This window comes from Kryptolebias marmoratus, linkage group LG17, assembly GCF_001649575.2.
Source record: "Kryptolebias marmoratus isolate JLee-2015 linkage group LG17, ASM164957v2, whole genome shotgun sequence".
NCBI lineage: Eukaryota > Metazoa > Chordata > Actinopteri > Cyprinodontiformes > Rivulidae > Kryptolebias > Kryptolebias marmoratus.
This window is the reverse complement of record NC_051446.1, coordinates 22210949-22223013: the sequence shown is the minus strand read 5'-3', so window position 1 is coordinate 22223013 and position 12065 is coordinate 22210949. Positions and strand designations below refer to the sequence as shown.

The following is a 12065-nucleotide window of genomic DNA, read 5'->3' as shown; positions in this document are numbered from 1 at the left end:
CTTAACACCTTTTAAAACAATGAGAACAGATACAATGTAGAATGGTGAAGAGAAGAAAAAAATTTAAATACAAAAGCTCAAACAAAGACTCAAACAAAACCACATATGGAAGACAGTTTAATAGTAAAATGTTAGATGTATAACATTTAGTATGGTAAAATGTAGAATCATTCAGGCTTGAAAGCAAAAATATAAGCCTGCAGGGCAAAAGCAAACTTATAAATTTAATGGAAATTGAGAACAAAAACAGAGCAGAAGTGCAACGACATTTATGAATGGAACAATTCAAGAATGGGGTTGAATAGTTCCATATTTTTTATTTTCCCTTGCTTGACAGAAAGACATCATGAGGTCAAGGAAAGTAAAAGTTATGTGCTAAGAAAATCCAACATAAGAATCCAATTATATACACACATATATACATATATACACACATATTTTTGCCATGTCAAAACAGAAACTTTTTGGCCAGGACTTTGCCACAGGAGAGAGTAACATAAAGAAACTGGTCAACCAGCAGAGGATGAGGTCAATGGGAACTACGTCCACATGAATTATAGGATGGACCACTGAGCCGTCTCTCCCTGTCGACCACATCTAAAGAGGCACTGATGAGGTTTAATGGTGCTTCATTGTGTGTATTCGGTCTGTGAGGCCATGGAGGGGTCCAAGAAAAAAAGAGCTATGACTTTTCACTGATGTTTTATATCCAATTATCTTCCTGCTGAATGGAAAGAGGAATGGCAAACATGGACTAAATGGTCCGTTTCATATGTGGTCAAACCCACTTTTAACCTCTGTACTGAGGCTGAGTTGGCCTGTTACTTTCTTGTACTGGCAGACGTACAAGGACACAGACAAGATTGGCTGTGTTTTATAAATGTTTCTGGTAAAAACATAAAAATAGCAGCCAATACTGTATCACACATATAGGTGAACATATAGGAATCTGTATGTCTGAAATGAACACAAGTCTTTTTTTAAAAGTAAAATAAATAAATAAACTATACTACTAGAAAATTAAAACACTATCTATAGATAAAAGAAATGAATATAAACTAACTAGACATGTCTCAATGCTCTCAAGGCTAAGTTTTTTAATGAAAAGTTAATATCTTTGAATTTTCCCGATTTTAATTTTTCCATGATTTGGGCTTTATTAAAACATGAGAAACTGCAGTGGGAAGGCAGATAACTACATTAACTTGCAGAAAAGGCAATAACCTGGCAAAATAAGCTTTTTTCTATTAAGTTGAGGCTTTGAAAAAACACATTAATGCTCGCTTTCTCTTGAATTGTGATAAGCATGCCAAAAAGAAACAACAAAAAAAACACTTGAAACTGCAATCTGCCATAGAAAATCACATTTGATTGTTCTGTAATTGTACAGTGCATCTACATTGTAATTTGTAAAGTTCAAGGTTTCAAGGAGCAGGATATTGTTCGTGGATGTCTTTCAAGTTCTGCTTAGAGAAATGTTATTATCATTCAAAAACGTGATCAAATTAAATAACATGTTGGTAGCATCAGCTTCATAGAATATTAAAAAATGGCTTAAAATTGCTGCAGCTTGCTTAAGAAAAATGTATGACTGTTGGAGTAAACAAAAAAGATATCCTGTATATTATGAGAGTTTTTCTACTTTTGAAGTTCAGTAAGGGAAAAAAATGCATCTCATATCACAAGAAAATTACACATACACCATGAGCTGAGGCGCATTCACCTTGACAAATCCATCATGACCTTCTATTATTACTATATGGTCCCATCAAATAATTCTAACACATTATATCCCCACCTTCTTATAATCCATTCTCTAAAAGAACAAGGTCATTTCAAGAATTTCTGTAAGATGAGGTTGTTTGTTTGCATGTTTGTTTGCATGCAACAGTGTGTTGACTGGCCTCCTTGTTTATGTATACAGATCAAAAGCTGCAGCAAACTGTAAAATAAATTTTTATCGGGAACCTACCTAGTGGTATTGTTCTTTACTGGAAGAATTAAATTGATGTTGAACTCTGTATGTTCTTCGTGTGTAAGCATGGAAAACATACACAAGTATTCAGGTTTCCTCTCAGAGTTCAAAGACATGCATGTTAGGTAAACTGGTGGTTCTCTGGTAGTCTTGTTCAGTGGTGATGGTAGAATGGAGCAAGAGATAGAAAAGCAAATCAGGGCTTCTCCACAGTTATGAAGGTGTTGCTCTGGTTTGTGCCAGTGAACAAAGAGCTGAGCTGAAAGGCAAAGCCCTTGATTTACTAGTCTGTCTACACACCAACCCATGAATCATCATGACCATGATCATGACCAGGAGAATGAGATCCTCAATACAAGTGGCTGAAATGAGCTTCTTCAATAGGGGGGAGTCAGCCTTAAAGATAAGGCGAGGAATGCTGTCGTATGGAGAGCTCGAAGTAGAGCTGCTGGTCCTCCATATCGAAAGGAGTCAGCGGATGTGGTTCAAGCATCTGATTAGAATTCCTACTATTCCCCTACCTCTGGAGGTTTTCTGGGCAAGTTCTACAAGGAGGAATCTCCAGGACTGATATTATCATTTGCCTGGGAACACATTAAAATTTCCCAGAAGGAGCTGAAGAGTGTCACTGGGAAGATGCATATCTGGGCTTCTCTCCTGGACTTGACAGACAGACAGATATGTCATATGAGTGGTTTGAAAGATGGGAGGAGCAACTTGAGATCTGAAAGGTCTTTCCATAATACCTTTAATTAGAAATAAGTATAATAACAAGATGATATTGCTAAAAATTTATTTGATTGCAGTAGTTTACATTATTTGGTCATTTGCTTTAAACATTTATTTACCATGGATAATAAGACTCTGGCAACTGATTCGTCTGTAGGAGTCTTCTGGCCAATCAGCCAAAGCCTATTAGTTCTTCCATATCTTGTTTATACTCTAAAGGTAATCTTGTTTTCTCTGTACCAGAGACCCACTGTCAATGCTCACTCTGTCACAGAGGATGCCACCTGCCTGTCTGCTCTCCTGGAAGTTTTTCAAACTCTGCCTGTAATCCCTCAGAGCCTCTCTGCCTCGGCAGTTCAAATCCAGAGATGAGCTTCAGTCTTATACCTGTCTTGTGCAAGGCTATGAATAAACCATTATTATCACCACATAATTGTCCATCTGAACTGTTCTGTTTTTGAGTCCAACAATGTGGAACGATTGTTACATCTATTGATTTCTTCTGCTCCCCAGTCCCCGAAACACCCTTAAACATAAAGCCGCATTTCAGAGTCTGCAGAAAACAATGAATAAAGGAAAGAATTTAGGCTTTTAATTACATTGAAATTACAAAGTTGTCATGTGGTGGGTGGACATGAAGAAAACACATCCTGACAGGCTTAAAAAAATAATCTTTCACAATCAAATTTGTCAAACAAGGAAAGAGTGATGTACGATCACCTTCATCACTGACGTGATGCCAGGGGACACTGCAAGATAATATATTACAATATATTACTGTGGGAACAAAAAAATCACTTTACATAGCAAGTGTCCCCACCTTTTCATATTGTTGGGAAATTAAGCAATCAGGACCTGGTTTATGGGAGCTGTATATTTAAGTATTTTAAATAATTTGGTGGTATGTAAATTAATTTACACACACATATATATATATATATATATATATATATATATATATATATATATATATATATATATATATATATATATGTATTTATTTAAGTCCCGCGTACAATCATGGTGTTACATGACCTTTCTTTTAAACGTAAAATAACTCATTATCACTAAATGTATAGAAAGACAGCATTAAGATAAGAACTACATAAATTATCAAGAGTCAACACCTGGAAAGAATGGTCTGAGCTGGGTTTTTTTATGTTTTAACAAGGACAGAGTCCTGTTCATTAAAAAAGAGGAGGCGGGATTTAAAAGTTGAACTGGGACCAGCTGACAAAGAGGGTCGGTCCTGATTTGCCTTCAACTTCCAGATTTGGGCAGAGGTCTAGATACATTTAGACATGCTTTACACTCATATACTAAAGTGGCCAAATACACTAAAGTGCATTTAGTTTGTTTAATGTGGTGTATTTGTTGGCAGCAATTGGTCAAAAAAAGATCTTGGGAGCAGAATTTAAGGCCAACTGGAACTTTAAAATAATCAAAACACATCCTACTGACTTCAGTTTAATGTTTTTGAATTACTATGACCTGGATTTCTAAATACGTAGATACACAGAGTGTAATGATAACTTTTCATTAAAAAACAAAACAGTACAGGTAATACTTGAAAACACTTTCTTAGAGTGCATTAAAGCTAAAACAACAACAACAACAAAAAATGTGTCCACAAGTAATCAGTTATTGCCTTACCGTCTGGTAAAGTCCTACTTTCTCCACATCTCTTTTTCAACCAAGCATAACAGAATAGAAATGAGTTTGGAACCATTCTCTTAAGTATGCAAATTCATTTTAAGACAGCCACATAAATTTGGCGGCTTTTAGAAGTGTGAGCAATGCCAGAACAATATGCAATGAGTCCTCGTCCAGTAACAGCTGGCATCGTGCAACGTAGGATTGTGATGGCTGTATGAGCTTGTGATTGGATGAGATGGACTCGATGTCTTGTTTCTGCCAGATAGTGGAAGATATTCCCTGTTTGGGAACTAGAGCAACAACAGACAAAAGGAAAAATTGAGGAAGTGAAAATGCTAAAGTCATATCATGTCCTGCAGTTCGACTAATGGTTGTACAGACACACCTTGGATGGGACATTTCTGACTGCATCTACTGTACTTTTTTCTGCCAGTCCACATTCAGTCTGTTAAATAACAGAAAACAAACAAGTCAAAGACAGCTTCTTATTTCTTGATTAAAAGGATTTTGAAATTTGATTAAGTTTATATACAGTTTGAACAAGAACTTCAGAACTCTATTTCTGAATTGAGAAAGCTACTCGGATGAGAAGCGAAACGTCTTCAACTACAGAATACAAGTCCAGTTGTTTTTGTTTTTTAAACTTTTTTGAATTTTACCATGGCCTGGATGACTGAGAATCTACGCCAGCAAACAAGAACTTAAATTAAAATTTTGCATTGTGGAGACCAAAAAACAGCCACATTAAATTCAAAATTACTGCTACTACGTTTTATTTCCCTACAAAATGAAAAATACAAGTAGGTGCATTATGTTTAATTTTTAATTAACTTTTTTATTTTTTATTAATAAAATAAATATACTCTTTGACACAGTTAATTACTATATATGTTACTTGACTAAATTTACAGATGAATGGTTCATCAAGTAGTTTGATTTGTTGTGTTTCTTTGAATATATTTAAATGGTCTTTTTGATTTGTAATTATTCATCACGTTATGAACTGTGCTGTATAATTAACTTATGATTATGTTTAAGTAGTAAAATTTGATTGCCCTTTCAGAGAAAACCACAGCAGTGTGTTTTTTCACAAAAATCAACAGAATGGACAAAATGTCACAAACTTCATTTATTAGCTTTATTTGTTTATATTAAAATATAGGTTTAAATACACACTAAATTTAAATCACAGAATACTCCTTTTACAAAAATTGACAACGTTTTTTTCAGTCAAGCCCTCCCTTCAGGGACCTCTGCTTGTTTAGAAATAATCCAAAATCAAGATTTTAGATGTTTTAAACAGTTATTATGGTTTTCTAAAATACAAATCATAATGTTCCATCCAGGCAAAGCACAAACACCACATAAACTGCACACTTTAGATGACATGTTGAAGGACTTGTTCTGGTTATTTGTGTAAGTGTTCTAAGAGGTTAACCTGCGTCATGAGTATTCGTCACTTAAGAATGACAAACTAAAATTTACTGGCTGTCAGCATGGCAGAGCGACTTTGTTGGCCTAAATGTTACAACAGTGTCTCATGAAAATGTCATGGCACAAGTTCAGCTGCTATTAAATAAAACTAAAACACAGGTTGAGAAGTAAAAAGTACAGTTGATAGAAAATGGACCACTTCCTATTTTGTTCAATTTTAAGAAACAGGTAAAGTTATCCCCCATTTTCTGATATAATAAATTTTGTGGTTTAGAAACGAAATGAGAATTACGAGACGAATCACAAATCTGGTGGAAAAAAACAAAGTTGAGCGGAAATCAGAAAGATAAATCTGATGAAAAGCTGGAAAGATGGAACACAGTTAAGTAATGTGGTAAATCCTTGGTATGTGGATAAGGACCCAAAAGAATTATTATCAGAAGACAGGCAGGTGTTAAAATTAATACGTTTGTGGATCCTAAACAAATCCCAGGATCCTGCTTTGCAGATATTCAAAAATAGGAGAAACTGATACAGAACTTGCCATGGTAAGACCAAAGATAAAACAATGCAGAAGTCCCAGCAACTTAAACCCTGGGAATATATATTCTGAAACAGCAAATACGAAACACAAGGCAGGTGTAGTTTAGATCTAGTTAGATTACAGGGTAATACTGTAGGTTTACTCCTTATCTGGATGTATCACTATGGCAGTTCATGCTGGAAACCTCACCTGTTCTGGGTGTAGGTTAAGAAATCAGAGCTTTTAAAAGCACCACCTCTCAACCAATCATTTATTTTAGAAAATGGTGAAAAATATCCTGTTTTTCTCTGAGATAAAGCTGCTCTGTTCAACTGTCACAACGGGAAATATTTGGTTTAATAAAAAACAGCAGAATTAGAAAAAAATTTCCCTGTGATGCAAAAGCATCAGACTCAGTAACCTGCATCATATTATGAGTGTATGATCATTTTATAAAATGTTTTAAGGACCAATCTAAATTGATGAACGTAAAACATGAACATTCACACTCAGGCCACTCACTAGATTATTATTTTTTTCTTTTTTATCTTGATTCCTACTCTTATTCCTGTTAAGTACATAAAGTCTTTAAATCAATTGTAATTGCATCTAAAATGAAAGAGTTAAAAGTTCTGTTATCTTGTGCCTCAAAAACAGGGAGCACTTGCAGCATATTAATTCAGCAAAAAACTCAATATTAAATGTTAGAGCTACTAATGCTTTAATAAGGCAGTGATATAAGCTTTAATGTTACACATTTGCCATTTAAAAAAAGAGTTTTATGTCAAGCTTTCTAGCGAAATAATAATTATGATTGGTCATCTGGTCCTCTTTCACCCTGACTCATTTTATATCAGTGTGCACAGTTCCAAAGTCAGAAAACCTGGGTTACCAAGCTGGTAACCAGTTCTGCTCTACTGCTGAGCTCAGTCTCCTCTGTTAAGGTTTGGTAAAGCAGATTACCTAAAGATATATTGGGTTTGTAATAGTGCAGGCCTTTTTAGAAACAGATTAGGAAAACAGAGCAAGTACAGAGTACACAACATTAAAAAAAGAAGGCACAGTCTAACCAAACTGAACACGGAACAACAAACAGAAAAATCCGTAACAGGAAACTACTAAAACTTTGAAACTATTTAAATGGGTTGTTGTGAGTGGAAACACTAAGGTTGCTCCAGTTTAGTGAGTTTGGACAAACCTGTTAAACCTGCTAACACACCCGCTCTGCTCATGTGAGCCGTGGAACATGTCAAGGCTCTGTTGTTCATAACAGCGAGTGTCTGTGAGGTGGAAGGGGTCTGTTCCCTGCACTCCTCCGAGGAAAGCCTTCTCCGCGAAAAGGGGAGATTCAAACTGACAAGAGGCAACTCTGAAAGCAAAGGGTAAGACCATTACTCTTTTTCTCTTCTGTTAATGGCTTTCTTTCACTTCCTTTCCAAGCCGCTTTCATGGCTGAGGAGGGTTATGGAATTTCATTACTCATGATTGAAAACCAATGAAGTTTTGAAAGCAGAAAAGGTGCATTCAAAATGCCAGGATACCCTCCAGATGCCAGCAATCTAATTTACTGTCAGTGTTAATAAATGAAAGAGCCACCGGATGGCACAGATAAGTTGTTATTTCACCATCAAGGTTATCACGTATTATCTGATAATGTCTGTGGGGAGCAATTGTATCTGACAGTTAAAACAGAAGGCCTCAACTTCTGGCATGAGCGATGATCGTCAGTGTGGAAGGATTGTTAATGTGTCAAATCAATGTGACTTCACTCCATGAAGTGTTCATAAAGGGACTGAAGATTAGATTGCAGTGATAACGAGTCATTCATGTGAAAGATTTTTTTTTTCTGTAATGAAACAAAAGTTTCTCCTTGTAATAACTCAAGTTGTCTGTGATTATCTGTGATTGTTCTTAAAATCAGGAGGGTGCAGTGGCCATGTTTAGAAGCATAGTTGAGTTCAGATCATACAACCAGCGAGTTAATGTAAGAATGTTACCTGGGCAGGTGCAAACGTACCTAAAACAAAAGACGGAGATGATAAACACACCCTGTATGCGCAGTGACTGAAGTCGAATGATTCACTGATAAGTCATAAACAAACAAACAAAAACATGGTATTATGCCAGTGCATACTAGGGTGGGGAATCTTTGGGCACCTCACAATTCAGTTACAATTCAGTTACAATTTAAAGGGCTGGGATGCAATTATAAAAATTTTATTGATCCATCCCACTTCAAACAAAATCCTGAGCATAGAATCTCTCAAACCTATATTTTTCTCTACACTGTTTTCATTCAAACGAAGTTAAGAAAACTAAATGAACAAAAAGAGTCAAAATGCTGAGTACAATGATAAGATTCAGTGGTGATGGATGTTCATGCAACAAATGCAGATTCATTTTAGTCTTGTTGTAGAGTCTGGGACCAGCTGGCACGGGTGCAACACAACGTAAATAACTCACCGGGCTGTGACTTTTAGGAACTGGTTGGCAACTCAAAACTGGCAAAAAAAAGCAAGTTTCCAGCAGCAGTCTCACTGACTTCTGAATGTTTGACCGGGGAGCCTTGTAGCTGTCTTTGCATGGCCAGTTATTGGAAATCACAACCTATTTTTGTGTGCATGGGTTGGAAAACTGTAATCTAGGGTATGCACAATATTTGTTGCCCATCTTCACCCACACCACACCTTCTTTGCTCGCTTTGTTCCCACCTTGGCATCGACCTTTGTGTTTTTGATTTAATCTACTGGAATACACAGTTTCTTAACAAATATTACGCATTGAGAACTTCCACAAATGTCTCGAGACATTCTTGAGACTCTCTAGCAAATGGCATTTGCAATCTACTCACCAACAGCCCAGATGCTTCTTTTAGAAATGGCAGCTATGACTGAGTTTTCTTCCTTCTCTGGGTGGAAATATGTACACAGCTTTCATTTGGTGTGTGTCATTTTTCTTTTTTACTTCATAGAAGCCGAAGTACTTCTAATCTTTCAATGCAGAAGGTGCCACTGGTACTTCGGTCATGTCTCTAATGTGTGCATGCCATAAACTGTCATTGTGATGTGCTTCCATGCTATAGAAATCTGCTTTGCGCATTTCTCATGATGTTATTCACATTAAATAATTCTTAATTTTTGACATTTTAAAATAGATTAAGTCATTTATGGCCACATCTAGATGCATCAAAAAATTGATTATAACCCCAACTCCTATTTGTTACTGGATGTTGTTCCACTGCTGTAAACAAAGCAAAATAAACATTTAAAATAGTGTGAGAGTCAAGCCTATTTAATTTCTTGTGAAAATTACCAGCTTACCTCTCTTTTTTTTTCCACAGATCTTAAACATCCATCCTGCCGTCATATTAATAAATTTGACTTCTGACAAACTAAACAAGCATCATGGGAAGAGGTGATAGTGAGGAATGGGATGAAAAGCCAAAGGACACAAGGACAACTCAGCCGGACAGATATGAGGATACAGAGACTAAAAGCTCAAAAGAGAAAGGTGGCTGCCCCACGTGCTGCTTGAAGACCAAAAAATGTCTGATGAGTCCAGAATGTGGCAGGGCGCTTCAGATCTCCAGTGTCGTTGCCTTCTGTGGGACATGTATCCGCATGTGGATGTGTAAGTCTTAGAACCAGCAATCAGCTTTCAGGCTTTATTGATGCTGATAGTTCACAGTGGAAATGAAAATATGAAGGTTTTTGTTTTGCATTCAGCAGGTGACACATTCTAATTTGTGTTTTTCTTTGCATATACACTGTAATTAAAATTCAGGTAAAGGGATTTATTTTCTTTCAACCGAGTCCTTCCTATAAGGCATTATAAGAATGGTACTGCTGATAAAGTGTGTTACTCAGTTACATTTTATTAATGTTTTGTTCTATTTTTTTATTGCAGAATAAAGCCTGGGGCATCAGGACCTGTCCTGGGTGGCATGAATATAAAGCACACACAAGCCCCTGTACGCCTGAGAGTCATGCTGTATGATTTTCTTCTAATCAGAAATGAAAAAAATATTTAATTTTCCTTTTAATGCTTTAACTTCAGAAGGTATTTAATATGAAGTAAAATAAGTAGCAGTATTTCAGAGAAAACAGCATGTAAATTTGAACTCTAATTTAGATGTTTTTATTTTTGTTTATCTTTGGAGCTCAGTGTTGTGGTTGTTTAGCCAATAGATGTTTAGTCTTATTGTTATTTTAAGTGTGGAGCATTCAATATGTTTTTAATTTTGTAAATAACTGTAACTTTCTAAAAACAGTCAATAATGGCAAATTTTCTGTATATTAAGAAAAAAATTCATCCAAAAATCCTCCTTCCAAAACACCAAAAAAAGCAATAATGAACATTTTTCACTAATAACTTAGTTAATTTCCTAACTGAGTGTAATTTTAACAAAAATATTATCATCAACTTTATTTCTTGAAAAAGAAAAAGGTTGTCATTCCACTTAATCACCAAGAAAGATGTTTTTTATGATGTTTTCCTTAATAGTTGGATTTTTATGTGAACAATAAATAAATAAATAACATACATCAAAGCACCCAATGAGTACTTCCTTAGAGTTTCAGTTAATTTGTCCACTAATTGATGAAATGTTTACCTGACAGAGAGGAATGATTGATACTGAAAAATCATGCTAGTTTTAAACAAAAACTTCAGTGATCTGTTTCTACATAGATTATGCATTAGGAATAACTCTCAGCTACTACCACTCCAAATATGAGCATAATATTTGTCAAACTGACTGAGTTACAGACATTTTTGTGTTGCTACGGTCAATCAGTTTTTCTGGTCATCTTAAATCAGGTTGACTCCAAAACTTAATCAAATATAGGTCTGTTTCTTATGATTACTTTCAGATGTTGATTGAAATCCGTAAAGTGGTTCGTGAAGTATTTTTCTTACAGATAGACAAACACTCACACACACAGATAATGTTATTTCATTATAGATTGAGTGAGAATAAATATTTTTCATGTGATCTCCTTCTCTGGAGTTCCATCTGTTGACATGCACTAAAGTCAGAAACTGTACAAAAACTTTATAAAACTGAAACTGTGATTTTAGCAAAATGGTAAAAGATATCAAAGAATTAAATAACTTGGTGATAATTCCACCTATTGTAGGCCGTACAGTTCTTGAATGGCTCCTGATTCTTAGTCCACAATGTTTTAAGAAGATTTGAAGTATTTGCTCGTTTCTATGGGGTCGTCATTTTGGAAAACTACATTTCCATGGTAACTCTAAATGCCACTAAAGTAATAGCGCACATCCAGCAACTGACCCACTTGATTTGATATACACATTCTGTGTGGGTGCACGCTTCCATTTGTGCTACATTAAATTGATTTAGAGTTCATAAAGAAACCAGTTTAGTGGTGGGGACTAATAGGTGGCCCTATTTCAATGAAATGACCCCAACAAGGCACGATGCTTTTAACTTTACACATTGTACATGTCTCATGTGACATCCAGTGAAAGCACCACTAGTAGAATGTAAAAACTGAGCTAATATGGGTCACAAAGTGAAGAACTTCTGTCTGGAAACTTGGAAAACAAAAGACTTCATGCTGCTTAAATCATTACTGGTTGTCGCAGTGCGAAGAAGCATTGTTCAATAAAATCATAGCAAACTGTAGTCTTCTCATGATAACAAAGGAACTTTTGTTGCCAAGTTTGACACAACTGCTTGGGTCAGTGGGCGGAAATCATTGTTTTTAGCGCAATAACTAAAAA

General features: G+C 35.6%; 1 long non-coding RNA gene across 1 annotated transcript; it reads left to right on the top strand.

The window, feature by feature from the left end:
- Nucleotides 1-7541: 7541 nt before the first annotated feature.
- On the top strand, nt 7542-10869 carry LOC108247158. The gene is made up of 3 exons (XR_001809069.3): nt 7542-7699; nt 9658-9947; nt 10224-10869. It is a non-coding gene; the product is annotated as an uncharacterized LOC108247158 (long non-coding RNA).
- The last annotated feature ends 1196 nt before the right edge of the window (nt 10870-12065 follow it).